The sequence below is a fragment of the Aegilops tauschii genome, chromosome 2 (genome assembly GCF_002575655.3).
Source record: "Aegilops tauschii subsp. strangulata cultivar AL8/78 chromosome 2, Aet v6.0, whole genome shotgun sequence".
NCBI lineage: Eukaryota > Viridiplantae > Streptophyta > Magnoliopsida > Poales > Poaceae > Aegilops > Aegilops tauschii.
The window spans coordinates 294,862,219-294,884,453 of record NC_053036.3 but is presented as its reverse complement, the minus strand read 5'-3'; the positions used below and the strand labels follow the sequence as shown (position 1 = coordinate 294,884,453).

The 22,235-nt window shown below is 46.6% G+C and overlaps 1 long non-coding RNA gene across 3 annotated transcripts; it reads right to left on the bottom strand.

Moving 5' to 3' along the window:
- Positions 1–385: 385 nt before the first annotated feature.
- LOC109742271 (uncharacterized) lies at positions 386–3,266 on the bottom strand. Of its 3 annotated transcripts, XR_006669984.1 has the most exons (6): positions 2,602–3,266; positions 2,135–2,194; positions 1,490–1,615; positions 864–911; positions 701–774; positions 386–599 (listed from the first exon to the last, which is right to left on the bottom strand). It is a non-coding gene; the product is annotated as an uncharacterized lncRNA (long non-coding RNA). The 3 variants fall into 3 exon arrangements; XR_005767956.2 differs by having other exon boundaries at positions 1,490–2,194; XR_006669983.1 differs by lacking the exon at positions 2,135–2,194.
- Between the last annotated feature and the right edge of the window lie 18,969 nt (positions 3,267–22,235).

Below are 22,235 nucleotides of genomic sequence, written 5' to 3'. Positions count from 1 at the left end.
ACCAGTATCAAATACCAAGGTGCTACTACGAGCATTAGTAAGGTACACATCAATAACATCACTACAAGAGGATCCCCCCTTTAGCAACGGATCAATGCGTCGTCGTATGTCCATATAACCGTTGCTAAGGTCTACACCAACGGATTAATATGCGTTGTTGTTGGTGGCGTTGCTAGGGTCTACAACAACGGATATAATTGTGTTGGTAATCTACATGAGGAAACATTGCAAGATAGCAACATATATAGTTGCAGCCTAACAACACTTCATATGCGTTGGTGGTAACCTACACAAACCGATTTAGCATGAAAAATTACTAGTATTTTATATACTACCAATAATAGTTACTACATCAACATCGATAGTGCACATAAGCAACAATCCATAAAACAGAAAGATCTCATATATTAAATCGAGTCAGTTGCATTAAATGGAATGCAATCCAAAGAATACATATACATGATTTCTATACATTGAGATATACATGACTTCTGTACATTGAGCATGAAAATGACATTCTATAAAATTAACTTAAATCTATATGGTAGCAGCCCCATTCTCCACCTTGCAATCAACTCAGCTGTGCACCATCCATTTATCTTCAACGTACAACAACAAAAAAGAGACATAGGTAATGTATCATTAGAGAAATAAATAAAAAATCAGCTCAACAAAGCAATAAAAAGGAGAAGTCACATACAAAGGTTGAAGGCCATGAGATAACTAAGCCAGCTACATGACCAATATATCCAACATCTTGAGTGGCCATATCAACTGAACATATATTTCCCAAAGTTCGAAGATGCAATGAGAATACAATCAAAACATGGTCTATGAAGGGGTGATGACTAAAATGATTTTACCTCTAGTCATTGTAGGCACTCATTTGATGTATAGGAAGCCTTGAGCGCCTAATATAAGAATCAATAAAAGAAGATATCACACCAAAACAATATACAGTATATAGGTTGTTTTGGTGCCATTCTCAAATTGTTGTTCATGCATGCTGAATGGAATTATCTATGAAGATATATACGTGTACAAGTTGCATAATGCAATCTAAGCATAGTCTATGTATAATGAATATAGCGTACCTACATAATAGTTATTTTGCTCCATAACCACTTTTAAAATATGCCCCATTCACTTGAGTACATCACGATATTTTGTACTGAAAATCGAAGGGATATCTAGAGCTATACATAGGTCATACACATTTCTTCCACTATTGGACATCCCATACACATAGTTTTTATATTTTTTATTAACTGAAAAATTAAGTATCAACTGTACAAATGCTCCTGCATTACATATATGTAGAGGATTCAAGATAGCTCTACCTGTATTCCTGTCTGAGTGTCGTCATAAATTGGAGCTGACTAGGAATTGCACAGGAATTAAATACGAACACTACCAATATATGTAGGCATAAAAGATAAGTGGACTCTTCTCAAATAAAAATAAAAAGATAAGTGGACAGTGGATGTACCAGACTGGTGTATAATTGGTTCCATAACAGGACACCAAAGTGATGGGGAGAAGAAATTGTCCTGGATTCTACACGACTCTAGCGAGAAGGATTCTGGAAAGCTACGTACTGCTTCAGGCAGAACCCCTGAATATGACATAACCCATTGTTAACTTCCATGAAAGCAGAATATAAATGCAATCGAACTACAAGAACACATGAAAACTACTATCAGCTTATTTATTCATCTGATAATTGAGATTTTTTTAGTACTTTTATCGACAACTCACTAGCAGATATGTACAATATGATCCTTGCTCCTGTTGACGCACTAAGTATGCTGAGCCTATAGGCAATGTCATTTCCTCATAGGTATGAGCCTTTCAGTTTGTGATTGGCAGTATATAGCCAACTTGCACATGCACCTATACTTTTAATTTAATTGAAAATGCACACTAAAGAGAAAAGGGAGTTCTTCTAACCGTATAAGCACCAAGTCCTTTTGTTTTTCCTGAATAACTAAACTACTGAACTGTCAAGGTTCCCATTACGTAAAAATAGTTCCCCATTTTGGATAAACATCGTGCTGTTTCCTTTGCAACTATTTCAGAGGAGTTGACCAGAAATATAATACCAAGCTCCCATAAGTTGTTGTTTGCTGTGTACCTATTCCTGACGAGTTGATCATATAAACAGTTGTTGGAAGCATATTTCTTAGAGGATTTTCTGCAGGCACATAGCAGATTATTGTTAGCTTGTGGTTCGCCGGATCAAAAGCACATGGTCAAGCTAAATCAGGTCCTTGAAGACCTAACATGAACAGGGGGGTCAGGATTGTGACACCTACATTTTCCTAATAAGAAGTTAACTATTAAAATAGAGTTCATTGTTAACTTTTAAAATAGAGTTCATTGTGAACATTTTCCTAATAATAGTTCACCTCTGAAGATGAACAATCCTCAATTTGATTATACGAACAATTATTTCTAAAACTCAACTGTAGTTCATTGTGCTGCTTCCCACTCTTTATATCTGACAAATACTTACCAACTTCCAATGAGCACACATTACTTGCGTATCAACCAGAATAGGAATACACACTACTTGCGCATGAATCGGCAGAGAATATGTACCAGGATTTTAATTAGGAGAGGAACACACAATCGTGATGGTCCTGCGCAGAGCTGGAGGCACAGTCAAGAACCCCATCGTGGTTGGGAGAGGGATGCCGAGGCGGCGCTTCGGGGAACGACGTTGGCCGCCGGCCGCAGCAGAGGGTCAGGCGGTCGTGTCGAACAGCAGGAGGCAGCAGTAAGACACCAGGGGAAGAGGCACGGAGGTGATGTGCATGGTGTGTGTCCCGCCCTCGGGCTCACGCGTGAGGCACGGTGGTCGTGTAGGTGGTCAGCAGCGGGAACGGTAAGAGAGCAGAGGGGATGAGTGCCTTACCCGAGGTCGGTGTAGCCTGGGGGGAGGGAGCAGCCCCGTCGACCCCAAGCTAGTAGTCGCGCGTGTGCGGAGACGCCGGTCCGTCCGGCCGTCAGATTAGATGACGGTCGGGAGCCGTGTCTGGTGACCCATGGCGACTGGGCTGATGCGGGGGTGCATGGAGGGGGCGCAGAGAATGTAGCTGCGCTGGAGGATCCGAGCAGAGAGGTTGGGGGAGTACGGCCGGTGAGAGAGAGGAATTGGCGGCGAGAAAGACCTGCCCTTTTTTACAACTCTGCTTGGCTGCGTGCTATTTGCGGGGAGCAGGTGCACATAACGTGGAGGTGGACTCGATACCTCAGTGGATATGGATATGCATCATCGTGGGAGGTTGGCTCATCGTGGGAGGTGGGAGGTTTAGCCAAACAACACATATGCCATCATCGTTGCTAGATATTCGTTGCTGTAGGGAGGTTTTTGTTTGTAGTTCATGTATATCAAATATAGCTTTTTTCACATTGCCATCCTTCTTATCTGCCAAGTATTTGGGGCAGTTCCGCTTCCAGTGACCATTTTGTTTGTAGTAGAAGCACTCAGTTTCAGGCTTGGGTCCAGCTTTGGGCTTCTTCACGGGAGAGGCAACTTGCTTGCCATTCTTCTTGAAGTTCCCTTTCTTTCCCTTGCCCTTTTTCTTTAATCTAGTGGTCTTGCTAACCATCAACACTTGGTGCTCCTTATTGATTTCTATCTCCGCGGCTTGTAGCATTGCGAAGAGCTCGGGAATCGTTTTTGTCATCCCTTGCATATTATAGTCCATCACGAAGCCTTTGTAGCTTGGTGGCAGTTCATGACCCACAAGTATAGGGGATCAATTGCAGCTCTTTTCGATAAGTAAGAGTATCAAACCCAACAAGGAGCAGAAGGAAATGACAAGCGGTTTTCAGCAAGGTAATGTCTGCAAGTGTTGAAATTGTAAGTAACAGAGTAGTTTGATAGCAAGATATTTTTGTAATGAGCAATTAATGATAGTAATAATAAAAGTGCACCAAGGTAGCCCAATCCTTTTGAGGCAAAGGACAGGCCAAAACGGTCTCTTATAGTAAGCAAAGCGTTCTTGAGGGTACACGGGAATTTCATCTAGTCACTTTCATCATGTTGGTTCGATTTGTGTTCGCTAGTTTGATAATTTGATATGTGGATGGATTGGTGCTTAGGTGATGTTCTTACTTGAACAAACATCCTACTTATGACTAACCCTCCCGCAAGCATCCGCAACTACGGGAAAAATATTAAGAATAAATTCTAACCATAGCATTAAACTTTTGGATCCAATCGGTCCCTTACGGAATAGCGCATAAACTGGGGTTTAAGCTTCTGTCAGTATCGCAACCCATCATCTAATTACTATTCCACAATGCATTCCCTTATGCCCAAATATGGTGAAGTGTCATGTAGTCAACGTTCACATGACACCACTAAGGGAATCACAACATACATATTATCAGAATATCGAACACACATCAAGTTCACATGATTACTTGCAACATGATTTCTCCCATGACCTCAAGAACAAAAGTAAGTATTCACAAATGATAATCATGCTCAAGATCAGAGGGGTATTAAATAGCATAATGGATCTGAACATATAATCTTCCACCAAATAAACCATATAGTAATCAACTACAAGATGTAATCAACACTACTAGTCACTGAGGGAGTCCTGGACTAAGGGGTCATCGGGCGTCCGGCCTGTTGGACATGGGCCGGACTAAAGGGTTGTGAAGATACAAGACCGAAGACTCTCTCCCGTGTCCGGATGGGACTCTCCTTGGCGTGGAAGGCAAGCTTAGCGTCCAAATATGAAGATTCCTTTCTCTGTAACTGATATTATGTAACCCTAGATCCCTCCGGTGTGTATATAAACCGGAGGGCTAGGTCCGTAGAGGCCAAGAATCATAATCATAGTCATACAGGCTAGACTTCTAGGGTTTTTCCATCACGATCTCGTGGTAGATCAACTCTTGTAATACTCATATTCATCAAGATCAATCAAGCAGGAAGTAGGGTATTACCTCCATAGAGAGGGCCCGAACCTGGGTAAACATCGCGTCCCCTGTCTCTTGTTACCATCGACCTTAGACGCACAGTTCGAGACCCCCTATCCGAGATCTGCCGGTTTTGACACCGACATTGGTGCTTTCATTGAGAGTTCCACTGTGTCGTCCTCAAAAGGTTTGATGGCCCCTTCAATCATCTACAACAATGTTGTCCAAGGAGAAGTCTTCCTCCCCGGACAGATCTTTGTGTTCGGCGGCTTCGCACTGCGGGCCAACTTGCTTGGCCATCTGGAGCAGATCGATAGCTACGTCCCTGGCCGTCAGGTCAGATTCAGGAGCTTGAACTACGTCGCGGATATCCGCGGAGACTTGATCTTCGATGGATTCGAGACCACGGCAGCCGCTCCCCGTCAACGATGAACATGACTTAAATCTGTCATCGGACCATACCCAGGAGATAACACCTGTAACTGCTCTGGCCTTAGATCCGGAGCAGATCGCACCATCCGAAGACGGGAAGCTCAACCCCGCCACGGATGCCGCAGTCCCAGCGGCGTCAGAGCCGCACACATACCCAACCTTGAGTGGAATCTGTGTCACCGGAGCCTCGGACTCGTTTCCGGCTACAGGTTCCAAACCATGTGCGTCCACTTGCGTCGAGCTCGATCAGTCTTCGATCGTCGAATTCAGCTCCGCGGACATTTTTCCGCACTCGCCTTTGGGCGATGTGTTAAACTCGCTAAAAGCACTATCCTTGGCGGGGGGCTCGCAGCTGAATTATATCCAATTCGAGCTGGAGGCTGATGACGGAGAACTTCACTTCCCACCCACTGCCCACTTCATAGCCACTGTCGAAGATTTAACCGACATGCTCGATTACGGCTCCGAAGACATCGACGGTATGGACGACGATCCCGATGAGGAGCAGGGCCAAAGCCCGCCGTTTACCGGACGCTGGACGGCCACCTCTTCTTACGACGTGTACATGGTGGATACACCTAAAAGAACTAACGACGATGACAAAGAAGATCTAGTTGAGGATGAACCTCCTGTGATACAGCCAAAACGCCGGCGTCAGCGGCGCCGCTCTAAGTCACGTTGTGGAAAAGACAACAATACTGGCACGGGAGAAAACAATACTCCGGACGATGCTAAAGATAATGAAGACCCCGTTGAGATAACTTCCGAATAGGAGGAACGGGAAAACGGGCAAGTTAGCCCTGAAAACAGGCCATACGCGACGACTCGGTGGACAATAATTATCTTCCACTCTCCGAGGATGAGGTGAGCCTCGGCAACGAGGATTTTATCATGCCTGAGTGACCTCGCGAGCAGGAGCGCTTTAAGCGCCGGCTAATAGCCACTGCAAGGAGCCTGAAAAAGAAGCAGCAGCAGCTTCAAGCCGACCAAGATCTGCTCAACGATAGATGGACTGATGTCCTAGAAGCCGAAGAATACGGCCTCAAGCGCCCAGCCAAAAGTTACCCGAAGCGCAAATTGCTACCTCAGTTCGATGATGAGGCGCCGGAGCCCGTACCATCATCGCACAATGCGTCTGACCGACCACCACGTTGTCGGGACAAAGCGGCAACTCAAGCCGAACTCCAGCGCCCCACCTCACCATAAAAGCAGAGATAAAACAGCTCGGGGTTATACATATGACCTTCGGCAGGACCTGGACAGTAGAGCAGGACATACCAGATCGATCTACGGATCGCGAGGACGCGCCCTGACACGCGACAACAGCTATCTATTTGGACGTGACAAGCCTAGTCATGCCCTGGCCGAAAACCGCAGACGGACTCCATTGGAGCTATGTCGCGATGTGGCCCGATATAGAGGCGCCGCACACCCTCTATGCTTCACTGACGAAGTAATGGAGCATGAATTTCCAGAAGGGTTTAAACCCGTGAATATTGAATCATACGATGGAACAACTGATCCCGCGGTGTGGATCGAGGATTTTCTTCTCCATATCCATATGGCCCGCGGAGATGACCTCGACGCCATCAAATACCTCCCGTTAAAACTCAAAGGGCCAGCTCAGCACTGGTTAAACAGTCTGCCTGAAAACTCTATTGGCAGCTGGGAGGATTTGGAAGACGCCTTCCACGACAACTTCCAAGGTACATATGTCCGGCCACCAGATGCCGATGACTTAAGCCACATAGTTCAACAGCCCGGAGAGCCAGCCAGGAAATTTTGGACTAGGTTCCTAACTAAAAAGAACCAGATCGTCGACTGTCCGGATGCCGAAGCCCTAGCGGCCTTTAAACACATCATCCGTGACAAATGGCTCGCCCACCACCTCGGCCAAGAAAAGCCGAAGTCCATGGCAGCCCTCACGGCACTCATGACCCGCTTTTGTGTGGGTGAGGATAGTTGGCTAGTCCGTAGTAAAAACACGGCAAGCGAAGCGGGCACCTCCGAGGTCAAAAACAGCAACGGCAAGCTCCGACGCAATAGGCACAAATGTCGAAGCAATGGTGACAACACCGATGACACTACAGTCAACGCCGGATTCAGTGACTCCAAGTCCGGTCAGCGGAAGAAGCCATATAAAAGAAACAACCTGGGACCATCCAGCTTGGACCGCATACTCGACCGTCGGTGCCAGATCCATGGCACCCCAGACAAACCAGCCAATCATACCAACAGGGATTGTTGGGTTTTTAAACAGGCCGGCAAGCTAAATGCCGAGAACAAGGAGAAGGGATCACAAAGCGAGGACGATGACGAGGAGCCCCGGCCACCGAACACAGGGGGAGAGAAGAATTTTCCCCCTCAGGTCAAAACGGTGACCATGATATACGCTACCCACATCCCCAAGAGGGAGCGCAAACGCGCGCTTAGGAACGTCTATGCGGTAGAGCCAGTCGCCCCAAAATTTAATCCATGGTCGTCATGCCCGATCACCTTCGATCGTCGGGATCATCCGACCAGCATCCGTCATGGCGGTTCGGCCGCACTGGTCCTTGACCCAATAATTGATGGATTCCACCTGACGCAAGTCCTCATGGACGGTGGCAGCAGCCTCAACCTGCTCTATCAGGATACAGTGCGCAAAATGGGCATTAATCCATCACGGATCAAGCCCACAAAGACTGCCTTTAAAGGAGTCATACCAGGTGTAGAGGCCCACTGTACGGGCTCAATCACACTAGAGGTTGTCTTCGGATCTCCGGACAACTTCCGAAGCGAAGAATAAATCTTCGATATCGTCCCCTTTCGCAATGGCTATCACGCACTGCTTGGACGAACCGCATTTGCTCGATTCAACGCGGTGCCACACTATGCTTATCTCAAGCTCAAGATGCCCGGACCACGTGGCGTCATAACAGTTAATGGAAACACGGAACGCTCCCTCCGCACCGAGGAGCACACCGCTGCCTTAGCAGCAGAAGTACAGAGCGGCCTTTTCAAGCAGAACCTTAATTCGGCGGCCGAGCTCCTGGACACGGTCAAGACAGTCCGGAGTATTCTGCAGCAGGACAGCTCGGCTCGTCAAGAGCTCGACTAGCAATTCGGCCTCCGTCCCAGTCCCGATCAAGTGGCGGCATTCGTACCGCGCGTACATAACTACGCACTCAAAATACCATGGGCATAGACGGAGGCATAACTAGCTTGTGATCCACAATATGGCTCGACCACCCCCGGACACACATACTTTCACCGTTTCCTTTTTCTCCTTTTCAGGTTTCTTTTCCACAGGCCTTCCTTGATGGCCTGATCACAGGTCCTTTCGAAGGATAAATACACCAAGACGGCAGTAAGCATGGACGTATAAGGGAATTTCCAGGTGGTCTCTTTAAACGACCACTCTACCTATTTTCAGGACCCACACGCAGCTCTCCCTTGGTTGTGGCATATTAAATAGCCTGTTGCTTATTGCACTACTTGTACGAATGCGCTTTGACGTATTAACCAAATTATAATGGAAACAGTTTGCGGCCCTAATTCTACGGCTCTAGCTTACTACCCTTTCTTCTTTTCTTTTTTGATAACTTTATCAAATAGCACCCGTACACTTTGATACGTTTCAATTTTCCAGGGGCTTCATAGCACCCCGCAATACGGCAACGAAGTCTGAACACTTTTTACAGTATAGTTCGGCACCCCGAATTTAGCACTATATGCATTGGCTCCGAATCATGTCTTTGGTCAATAGTTGGGTTGCCCGGCTCCTGTGCTTGCTACCTTATGTTCCATTATATCGGCTAGGGTAGTAAAGGGAGAACTACTGCGATTGTGCCCTGGTTTACCCGGATGAGCACCTCAGTAGAGAAAGCCGAAAACTGACTGTCATGATGCGGTGAGAGCCGGTCAGCTCTTCGGAGGTCTCAAATCTTTGGAGATTTTTTCTGCATTACGCGAGGGATCGGTACTTACCCGATCAGGTGTTTACAGCATCCTAGTTCGGATACTAGGGGCTGCGCCTATATTTTTATTATCAAACTCCTATGGCTAAGTGAGGGTGCTAAAGCCGCATAGTCCGATTGCCTGGTTCGTTGCGCTAAACACCTCCTTCAAGGACCAAACAATTGGATCAAGAGTGTTTAGATTACATCCCAAACACCCCCATACTACCTACGTGGGGGCAGAAGCCGACGACTAGCCAACTCTCAAATTTCACACAACACGGCCGCACAGGAGGTGAATTTTTTTAAACAAACATTATATTACATAACGACTTTGTTTCATCATACAGGGCAGAGACAACATGAATGTATTCATTCGAAAATAATGTCTTGCGCACATTGTGTCGCCACAATACGAGACCCCTCCAGGACGTCTTCAAAATACCGCTCGGGCGTGCGGTGCTCCTTGCCCTCAGGCGGTCCCTCGGTCACAAGCTTGACAGCGTCCATCTTCGCCCACCACACCTTGACGCGGGCGAAGGCCATGCGCGTGCCCTCGATACAGACCGACCGCTTGATGACGTCCAGCCGAGGGCAGGCATTCACCAGCCGCTTCACGAGCCCGAAGTAGCTGCTGGGTATAGCTTCGGCAGGCCACAGCCGGATTATTAAATCCTTCATGGCCAGTTCGGCCACCCTGTGCAGCTCGACCAGTTGTTCTAGCTGATCGCTAACAGGCACCGGATGTTCTAGCGCAAGGTATTGCAACCAGAACAGCTTCTCCGTTGAGCTCCCTTCTTCAGCTCAGAAGAATTCTGTAGCATCAGAAACAGTGCGCATCAGATCTGCAAACGCCCCTGGAGAACTCCAAATCCGGGTTAGTAAGAGATACTTCTTATCCACATACTTGCTTTGCATACTAAATGCCTTACCCGCCGCGATCCTGGAGGGCGACCTGGACTTCAACCCGGGCCGCTTCTGCGCTTTGGTGAGCCTTGGTGAGTTCGTCTCTTGAGCCGAAACATCGCGCTCGAAGGTCTCGCATTTCTTCACGGCATCCTGGAGCTCTTGCTGGACCTCATCAAGCCTGTCCTCGTGCTTCTTACGAGCGGCTTGTTCCTTGGCAGCTCTCTCCTCGGCCTTGGCCAGGGCCTTTTTAAGGACATTGACCTCGGTTGCCGCTCCTACAAATATTATGGCACTACGGTCAATACACATAATTCATTCTTCCTGAATATACAGCAAGTCGCAACATACCTTGCTTGTCCTCCAGCTGCCTTTTTACAAGGCCGAGCTCTTCTTCGGCCCGCTCCAGACTCTGCTTTAGTCCGGAGACCTCCACAGCATGAGAGGTTGCAGCCAGCAACGACGCCTGCTTATTCATATAAGACATCTTTAGTTAGTTTCCTGCGAAAATAAATTGATCCTCTGTCCGGCTTTTCTTTCCAAACACCGGAAAGTGTCTCAGGGGCTACTGTCTATACTAGGACTTTTTCTTTTGCGTCGCTTATCTCAGATCCTGTCAGCAGGCTGCCGCAGGATTCGGCCAGTCCGCTCTTGACGGACTGAACCCTCTCAATCACCGTACCCATAAGTATACGGTGTTCCTCCATAATGGAAGCACCTCGTAGCACTTCCAGCAGATTATCCGGTGCCTCTGGTTGGACGGAGGTCACCGGCGGGACAGGCACACCTCCTTCTCTTGAAGGAGGCTGCTCGCCGGATTCCGGAGCCGTATAGGTCTCTGAAACCGTATTCGGTTGGGGTCCGAACTGGACATTGCCCCCATCACCGGTCTCCATGGGGGTCTTCTCTCCCGAGTGTCCGGCGGGCAAAGGGTCACCCTCTGGCGCCACCCTGCACTACAAAAAAATACACTTCCGTGATGATACGTGTTTGTCACAGTAGGTCACGTTTTCTATCATGCATGTACATCCATGACAAATTTATGACAGAATCAAGATAGTCATACCAGTGCTGTCGTAGAAGTGTTCCATGACATTACCAAAATTATCATCACGGAAGTGTCCACTTCCATGACGATAAATCACGTGTCACAGAAGTGCTTTCGTCAATGGTGACTGACACGTGGCATCCACCGTAACGGAACTCCGTTAAGCTATCGGGTCCGGTTTTGGATCCGATAACCCGTTAACAGCCCCGACCAACGGGGATTGTCCACGTGTAAAATCATCATTGGCTGGAGGAAACACGTGTCGGCTCACCGTTGGGATAGATGTCATCCACTCATTGGACCCAAAGCGCCCACGGCAAGCCTGTTAACGGCATGTTCGCATATAGCCCCTTTACAGGCCGCTATCCCAGGGCCCGTTTACGGCCTATCCGAATTAGGCCCAGTAGCGTCATCTGGGCCGTCCAATATAATTCCAGCCCGTTTTAACTTCCAGCCCATGTATGGCCCATGGCGTCTTTCGGCCCATATGAGGCCCTTAGTAACCCTCGGCCCCTTAACGGCCCATAGTAAAGCTGGCCCGTAATGAACAGTGTATCACTTTATACCCATTAACGGCCCATTATTCCGTTAGGCCGTTTCCAGCCCACGTTATCTTTCAGCCTTCTCAGGGCCCATTTATTCATGGGCTCATTTCCAGCATTCGGTTACTTACGACCTGTTACTGTCATTTTCTGCTTGTGGGCCAAATTCAGCCTGTGGTTACAGTCGGCCCGTTTGTGGCCCGTTAATACGTTGGGCCGTTTTCATGTCGAAAAAAACCCGTTGGGCTGTTTTCATAGAGTTATCAAATACGGCCTATTAATGGCCCATTATTTTCCACGAATAGTATGGCCCATGATTGGCAAAATGATGACACGCCCCGTAGAAGGCCCATGGATCGTACGGCCCGTAAAAGGCCCATGGATCGTATGGCCCGTAGAAGGCCCATGGATCCTACGGCCCGTATAGAAGGCTAATGGATCCTATGGCCCGTAGAAGGCCCATGGATCATACGACCCGCAGGAGGCCCATGGTTACAACAGTCCGTGTGTTGCCATGATTATTTTGGCCTAGTTTCCAAAAATAGGTTATTGTGGCCACTAGAAAAACACAGAAAAAGAACTGCAGTGACTACAAGCAAACAACTAAATAAGACAATAAGGAAATAAATAAGCAAGAAATTAACGCTAGCCTATTACCGCTATTACACATATTACATCCACTGGGCATCAAAGTTTCCCACCAGTGCAAATATAGGGAACAAAGCAGCATATTACATACACTGGCCGTCAAAATTGGCCACCAGTGCAAATAAACGCGGCAGCAAAACAAGAGCATAACTGAAACAACTTCAGAAGAGCTCAAGATACGTGGTATCCACCATGCTGACAATAAGCTTAGCAAGCTTATTAGCTTTGTCCTGTTTGGCGCTAAAATCCTCCAACGCTTGCTGTTGCACCAGAAAGTATGCATCTGAATGCTCCAGGGACTTCCGCGGTCCTTCCGCTTCTTGTCGCAGCACAGCTGATCGATGTCTTTCAGCTTGTAGTTGAGACTCAAGAAACCGAACTGATTCTTACAGTGAGTTTGAATAGCTTGTGCAAGCGGTAGTGGCCAGTAACTCGAACACTAAACCAAGACAGGACTTTGGGGTTGTCTCACTGTCTTCGAGATAGTCTTCCTTAGCTGTTTTATCAGCTTTGTTGGAGACCAACAAGGATGTGTCACTAATCTGAACCTTATCTGCATTACTTCCTTTACCATTGCTTAATAAGGCACTCTTCCCCAATATTCTGTCAGCATTCTAAAAGAAGAAACAAGCAGACACATAACAAGTTTAGCATGTACTAGTATATGAAACTCATTTCGGCGAACCAGTTCATTAGTAAGGTGGACAGGATTAAACTACCAAGTCTTCTATTGCCAAGTACTAGTACATAATAAAAGCATCAAACAAACATATATCTATGTCCTATCGTTACTGCATTGTCTTGCCAAATAAAAATAGAGACACGGTTCAAATCATATCAGTTCAAGACAAAGCAGCAATGAAAGAATACAAAGCGTGGGAAACTACACGGCACAACAAGATTTCAGATGGGTACCACGGGTCTACATGTACAACAACACTATTGGCTCTGTTGTGATGCTAGTAATGTGCATGATATGAGAAGTCAACTGTATACACAATTGAAATTGAAATCAACAGAGCTATTGATAAGAGCAAGCCTGTTAAAGAAACATGCGTGAACATACCTACTGTGCCATTGGAGTTTCGATTGGATCCTTCAATTTAAAAATAAGTTTGTATGAGTAAATACAGTGATACAAGAGCAAAGCAGTATGCACAATAGCAATCATAGTTAAAAAAGGCGCGCCTAAGCGAGCGATTAAGCGCGCCTAGGCTCTAGGCGTTGGTGAAACGCATTGTGCATAACTACGCTTAATTTGTGCATAACTGTGCATAAGCATGCGCTTTGGTCAGTAAAGCGCAAGGCGGTGGCAAAACGCACAATTAACGCCTAGCGCTTTTTTGAACTATGATAGCAATGGAATCTTAAATTAGAACAGTTGTTCTTCAGGTTTAGGCACTTGTTCTACATGAACAGAGTACAGTAAGACGCAAGAATATAGTACTTAAAAATAGAAATGAGCTCATAGACCTTACCACATTCTTGGTTCGGGACCAGTACAGAACAAGGCGTTCCCAGTCATCGTCCAGTAAATGTGTCTCAGGAGAACGTAAGGGAATTTGATGAGTTTCTTTGCCGGTGAAGTACGTTTTCTTCAGGTAATTCCGATACTGCCACCAAGCATTCTTGAAGATAGCAAAGGTATTAGCACAGGTTACCTCATCCCGAGTTTCCAAATCGGTCCTTCTCTATAGAGAAAAATGGGAAAATTTGTTGTATTATAACCATCATGGAGGTAGGATGTATGGGACAAACCAAAGTAATTGCCATGAATAACATTACTTACACATAACTCGTGGACAAACACCTGCAACTGGCATTTTCCTTCATCTTCAGTATAATATTTCCAAGATGGGAAGATACGCACGTACGATTTAACAACATCAAATGCGATAGATGCTAAACTACGACTAGCTGGTTGTGCTTCCTCCATAGGAATAGGCGTACTAACTGGTGGAGTTGGGGTTCACCGTGGTAGTACTGGCCCTTTGGGCACTAGAGCTGCCTTAGTAACTGCTCTTGTTTGGCAGCTCTGTGGTGGAGATGGTGTTGTGTCAACAGGAACTGGGTTACTATCTGCTGGGGTTGGGGTTAGATTGGGTGAAGCTGGTTCTCTGTCCATCGCAGTAGGGGTACAATCTGCGAGAGTTTGGGTTATGTGTGGTATGGCTGGTTCTCGTGCATGTACAATCGGGGTGCTATCTCCACCAAGAGGTAGCACTATTTTATTTGAAGACCGTGTTTTTAGTCCGCTAGATGCTGGCATCACCCGCTCCAATTCAAATGGCCGATAAACAGGAAACATAGTTGAATGTACAGACATTGTATGAGAGATAGATGCAATAGATAGTATGAAAAAAAGAGGGCATGAAATAGTTGACATGTATATTGTTTAACTAAAACGGATGGCATGACATAATTTCACATATATGATGTCTATCTAAACTGGATAGCATAGCATAACATAATTCAAAGATATGATGAATAACTAAACAGGATCGCATGACATAATTCACCTACATGTTATCTAAGTAATCAGGATTGCATCATTTAATTCACATATGTGATTTATATGCTAAACAGAGGGCATTAGATATGATGTCTGAACTAAGAACATGGTGTTGAATATTGTGTATATGATGTCTAAACTATGCAATGCAAGACACCATATGCATGATATGAGCAGTATAACCGTGCCAAGTTAGAGCATACACCTCGGTGGGGGTATAGGACTGGTCATCTGTCTTTGAATCCATCTCTGAGGAGCTATCGGGACCCAACAAGAGATTTGCTTCGACAGGTAGCACTGTCTGCTCTGAAGGCCTTGTTTTCACTCCAGATTTTTCAATCTCCCACCCAAATGGCTGATTCATAGGAAGAGTAGTTTAATGTACAAACATTGTCGACAAATGGAAATGTAATGAAGAAAAGGATGGGCAAGATATCATTCAAATATATGATGCCTGGTTAAACAGGATGGCATTGCACATTTCACGTATATTATGGCTGGCTAAAAGACATGAGACTGCATAATTCCCATATATGATATATAAACTAAACCGGTGGCATTACAGAACATGTCTAAACTAAGTAGATGACATATATGATGTCAAAAGTAGGCACTGCAAGGCAACATATGCATGATATGACTAACATCATCATGCCAAGGTAGAGCAATCACCTTGGGGGGTAAATAGGAGTGGTCAGCGGCGTCTGAATCTGCCCTAGAACAGATATCTTCCTCTGGATTACAATCTGGAGAGGGGTGGGGAGGGTTTGCCATTGAACCCACCATGGAGCGATGTCTGCATGACATTGTATTGCCCCGCAAAACTCCACTCTTTTTCTCTACATGTTCAGCATGACTGTGTACAATATCTGACATGCATACGAAAAAAACATGGTGAGATTATGTAAGGAGAGCATGCAACAATTTAGAGTGATGGTAACAACCAGTGGATGGATCCAAAAATAATGATAGCAGGCTGATGATTGCTTTAATTAAATAAAAAGACAGGTGATGATTGCTTTACTATTTGTTTCCCACCCAAGATGAACAACATAGGCATACCCTAGGTGAACCAGATATTAGACAGAGATAATATAATTGCTTCCTCGATATGTGCCCCACAACTAATTTAGAACTCAAGTCTGAACATTAATTTGGACCTGACTTGGAGTCCAAGAGGTGAACAGGACGATAAAGTAGCAGGTAATTTTAAGCAATGCATAACATAAGCAGAAACAAAAGAGTGCGACCTCTCTTGTGGACCCGTGTACTCCTCAGGTTCATCTGCTGAGTCGATGATGGTGATGCCGTTGCGGTGGGTGCCGGCGGCAGGGAAGGAGATCCGAGGCAGCGAAAGACGGTCAGGAGTTGTGATGTCTGGTTTGGTGGATGTTTCTGTCGATGGAGCAGCTCAGTTGAGGTGGACGACGACGCGACAGGAGCAGGACAAACCACACAAAGTTCCCTTCGACACCAACCTGTAACTGAAGTAATTCTATAAGGGCTCATTTGGCTTGCATGATTCTAAAAACGCAGGGATAGGAAAAACACCGAAATAGGATAGGAATGCACATGGTAAACAGAGCATTTATAAACACAGGATTTCTGTCAACTTGAGTGTTTGGTGTACAGGAATTGGAAGAGCAGAGGAATGCAAAGAAACATGGCCAAAATAAAGTGAAACCAGATGAAAGAATGTACAGTTAGAATGTTATTCTGCCACTAATGCACTTGGTCTTGTTTTCATGCATAGGATTTTGAAAAGTAGGTCCGGGTGGATGTTTTGCTTCATTCCTTTCAACAAAATGCATGAATAATTGAATAGTAGAGTGCCATTGGAAAATTCCCTATTGCTATGTTTTTCCGTTGAACCAAAATAGCCCTAATGGATCGACATGAATGTATAGTAATAAGTGATGCAACAAGTGTACAACCTCTTTGCCGTAGCCGTGTCGACCTCAACATCATTGGGTTGGTCGCTGAAGCAGTTGAGGCAGAGGTGGCTGTCGGAGGTGTGGAGGAAGATCTGAGGAATCTATAGACGGCGTCCAGGGCACTGCTCTGTTGTGATGGATCATTCTGTCGTTGGAGCAGCCCTGGTGAGCCGTAAGACGTCAAGGCTGAAGCAGCACAAGATAGACATCGTCAATCTCAAGTTGGATTCTAATAGCATCTCCAATAGATGATGTAAAATAGATGTAAAATTCACATCACCAAAACCCACCTGACTACAACAGATGAGGTAAAAACTGTTGACTCTGAACATAACTGTCGAAACTGAAATTTACTGTGGAATCTGAATGTTACTGTCGAAACTGAACGCAATGGTACTAGAGAGGCACTTGACATGTAGTTTAGGGAGGGCCTGCAGTTCATCTTCAACCTGCACCCCCCTGAGCCACTAGCCACCACCGGCCGAACCGCCGGCCCCAGCGCCGCCTCGCTGCCCCGAAACAACTCCCCACCGCCGGTCCGCCGCCGCCCTGGCCAGCCCTATAGGCCCCCCGCCCCCACCCTGAACCCTAAGATAGATAGTGGGGTACCTCTTCGGCGAGCCCTCGTCCCCACTACGGGTGGTTCCTCCTTAACTCCGGCGAGCCCCCCACCCCCTGAAAATCGACTGACCCAAAAGTCGATTCAGTCGACTGAAGTGTAGCTAAATCGGAGCAGAGCAGCAGCACGAGCGAGGGGGAGAGCAGCAGCAGCAGCGCGAGCGAGCGAGCGAGAGCCGGAGCAGCAGCAGCTGGGCGAGCGAGAGCCGGAGCAGCAACAGCAGCGCGAGCGAGCGAGCGAGAGGCGGAGTAGCAGCAGCAGATCCGGCTGGTATGGACGCCGCCGTTGACGGGGCCTCGCACTGGGGGAGAGCCGCCGTGGAGATGTCGCCCGCGGCGCCGGCTGCAAGGTAGCCGCTCCATGGGGGTGCGGGATGGAGCACCGTCGGCGCCGGGAGCTCGAGCTAAGGAGAAGGTGCGATGCGATGAGTGTACAACCTCTTTGGTGGCGCCGAGTAGGCCTCGGCTTCGTCCGAGGAGTCGGTGAGGATGCTGCGGTTCCAGTGGAGCAGGTTAAGGCGGCGCTGTGGGGATGGAGCAGCCGCGATAGACGAGGCGATCGTCGGAGCAGCTCCTTGGAGTTGGAGGACGGGGCGGCTTAACCAGCGGGACGACGAGATGGACGACGGATCCTCATCCGGGGAGGTGGACGAGGGACGTCGAGCTGTTGCGGTGGACGACGTCGTCGGGGAAGAGGCTCCGGCTGGGCAGCGGTGAGGTGGCGGACGGAGGAGGGTGGGGTTTCGCGGCTGGAGTGGAGAGGTTATGGCGTCCTGGGATTTCGAATGGCAAAAAGGAGGCGATGGGAGGGGATGAACCATGACTTAGGGACGCGCTTGTCCAAAATGTAGGGTGTGTTACAAAAGTACCCCCCACCTATTTGAACTAGCGGCCCTTTCGGCTCAGGGTTAGAAGGGGGATTTCGCGTGTCGGGATTTGGCAGCTGGAGGGAGTTTTCGCGCGTGTTGTAATTTCGGGATAGCAAGGCGCGGGTTGTGAAGGCGCGAGTTTTGGGAGCACGATATCTGAATTTTCGGGATATAACAAGGGCGTGGGTTGAATTTTAGGGACAAGCCTAACGTGTAATATTGTACTTGTACATACCAAATCAATTCGCACTTCCCTCAACCAGAAAGAAAACGAAAAAAATAAAACTATTCACACCACACAAAGAGAGAGTCTTGCCCCGTTTTACTATAAAAATGCTATTCAAAGCTACTCCCTCCTTCCATCTATATAGGGCCTAATGCGTTTTTCGATGCTAACTTTGACCAAATATTAGAGCAATAATATATGACATGCAACTTACACAAAGTACACAGTTAAATTCGTCTGTGAAAGGTTCTTTCAATGATATAATTTTCACATTGTGCATGTCATGTACTATTAATGTTGTCAATAGTCAAAGGCGGTCTTAAAAAACGCATTACGCCCTATATAGATGGAAGGAGGGAGTATGAATCCATGTTATGTCCAATTAAATTTTTTCGCTTGCTGTATAATGCATGTAACCTACTCATACCAACATTTTAGTGCATTCCAAATGTCTATACTACCGCTACAATTCGAACTGAATTTGAATTCGTTTCTCTATTTCAATAAGAATCTACAATCATGATTGTTGCCAACTTCAACCATCATTCGTGTATTACCTTAATAACACACCACATGATTACTATAGAGATAGATATGAACTATGTGTACTACATGAACTCAAATTCTATTTTTTGAATACATTGATGTTGATTCCAAATAATAGTACATTTGATGTAATAACTATATATTCATAATCTAAACCATGTTCCATACGTGTACACCGTGTTTATCACACATAGTATAGTGCCCCGCCCCTACATTATGACAAGTATTTAGACCTGAGCTGCAAAAGCCACACATTAGCCCAAATTATGATCAATGTTCTATATATTATATGTAGTACTAGCAAGATGCCATGCGTTCCACAGAACATCAACATGATCAAGGGGAGGCCTAATTTGCAAATATGGAGAGTGGTGTGGGTATCTTTTTTCAAAATTGCCTTAGTTTCCTTCCTATCCGTCAGATATAAATCGGACGGCCTATATTGCAGGATGGCAGGCACACCATCATCAACAACTCCGTTTTTTATAAGAGTAGAGATAAAATATATTATATGTAGTATAACATGTTCATAACCACACCATGTGTATCACCGTTATATATATTCACACATGCGTCGGTTTAAAACACTATGATAAATTCTTCAAATATTTGAATTCGCTTTTTATAATGAAGTATGATCTCTATTCGTCTTTTACACCCACACAATCCTCTTATCTTTGTAGCTAGCTAGCGCTAACTTTCTCTCGTGCATGCACACGCCCGCATCCCTCTCACCCTCCCTCAGCATTCTCTAGCTCCATCGCGCAAATTCATCTTTTCACTTTAGGTCGTTCACCCACGGTGTGTGTAGGCCCCCCCATCTCCTTCTTTATGGCACACATTGATCGATATGCCTCTCTAGCCAGGTGTGCCTAGCACAAACACAAGCTTCCCCTCTTCTCTTATCACCGTCCATGCCTCACTCCCACCACTCTTTTCATCGATCTCGTACTCGCACACTCCTTCCCCCTCGATATAGTATGACTCTCGCACCACCTCCTATATGCATCCCTCTCTCTCTATCCTTCTCCCCGTGCCTCATTTGCTTCTAACACACACTTGCATGTATACCGATCGATCTCCCAACATATACCTACGTTGACTTTAACTATTCCCCCCCATCGGTCGACGTACCTCACAAGTTATGTCTCTCCTTTCTCTGACAAAGCACGACTGATCTTCCTATGTAGTTATGTCTGCTTACCACAACCATATCGTACCCCCTCATCATTCGTGCATGCCTCCTGGCCCGTCTCTCACACGCACGTGCACAGACAGGCAGCCATCCCCTCTCTTATTGATATTGCAGGCATGCCCTCCGGTTGTCTAGCAAGCCTATCCCACCATTTGTTAGAAGCAACTCCACTACCACCCCCTCCAACACTCTAGCTCTGTCTCTCTCCCAACCTTATTCCTCTCCTACACATATGCATGGATGCCGATCGATCTCCCTTAATACATGAGGTAGATCGATCTCCCTTAATACATGAGGTAGGCCTCTCTCCTCCTCCACACATATACCAGCCATTGTACCTCTATAGTTAATTAGGCCTCCCTCCCCCCACCACACACCGATAGTCGAGCGCAGAGACAAACTGCACCTGTCCCCTCTCTCGTTCTAGTAGGCCAGCCACTCTATATCTTTGACGTGGGCACACACAAATTCGATGGCACTCTTTATCGACCGCGTGCGCGCGCACACACACGCATCATCCCTCTCTTCGATTCTATGGACACCTCAAGTCGATGATACCTCCACTCTCTTCTCGTGGATCGCGCCCTCTATATATATGATATATCCAGGACTCTATTTCACACACATTGCATATGTTACATTTTTGTTATTGACCCCCCCCCCCAAAAAAAACTCTCACGAACCCACACACTATATCTCTCTACGTTTGTATCTCTCTCACACAACCCCATGTAGGTGGTGTACGTATACAGGAAGAGAATAGGTGCACCGTGCACGTACTCACGCTTCGTGCGCAGCCACACCCGCGCGGGTACACGGTGGAGCTCATTTCTGTACAAAATGGCAGCCCACGTGCTAATTCGAACGCGTGTAGTGGTTGTTTACCTACGGAGGTCGTGTACCACGCGTGCACGAAACAAAGTTCGACTTGATGCATTGGCGCGTTATTTTTAAATAAAGTTATACCGCTCAATGGCACATACACAGAATATAAAATGATTTTTATGGAGAAAAAGGTAGTCCGCTCCACTATATACAATGGAGCCTCCCTGCCTTGTTTGTCTCTCTTCAGAGTATCTCACACAAGGCTGCGGTGGCCTCTCTCTCTCTCTCACCGTTGGTCACTGATCCGGCCGCATCCCGTCCGCCGGTGGAAAGGGAGGACGTGCATCGTTTCTCCGCTCGACGGCGCCGAGGCAGGACGTCCCGATCTGCGGTACACGCCGTTCTCTCTGACCAAGCTCCGGCGTGGTAGGGCCTACGCCACCTGCTCGCTGCTGCAGTATGGGCAGATTCCGCCCGCCACCACTCACCTAGTTACATCCCGACAACCTCCAGGTATCCCCTCCGGCCTTGCTCCACTGCCCGTCTTCCCACGTCGCTGCATGTGGATCTTCCATAGTTCTTTGCACAAACGTAGCTCGTCCGGCGTACTTTCCATATTGCAATCTCGTCCTCACACTGTTTTAGACAAACACAACCGTGTTGTTATCTTCCCTTAGGACAAGGAATATGCTTCTTTTTTGTCGTTGCAACTGTCATCAAAAATATTTGTCTTTTTACAAATTTCAAATGGTCATATTTTAGAGTGTAGATTCACTCATTTTGCTTCGTATGTGTACTCCCACCGTTCCTAAATATTTGTGTTTCTAGAGATTTCAACAAGTGACTACATACAAAGCAAAATGAGTGAATCTACACTCTAAAATTTGTCTATATACATCCGTATGTAGTAGTCCATTTGAATCTCTAAAAAGACAGATATTTGAGTAGTCACTCGTTGAAATCTCTAGAAAGACAAATACTCCAGAGTATATTTAAGAACCGAGGGGGTAGTGCACAGCCGCATGGGAGACTCAAACCGGTCGTTGCGCCGCATT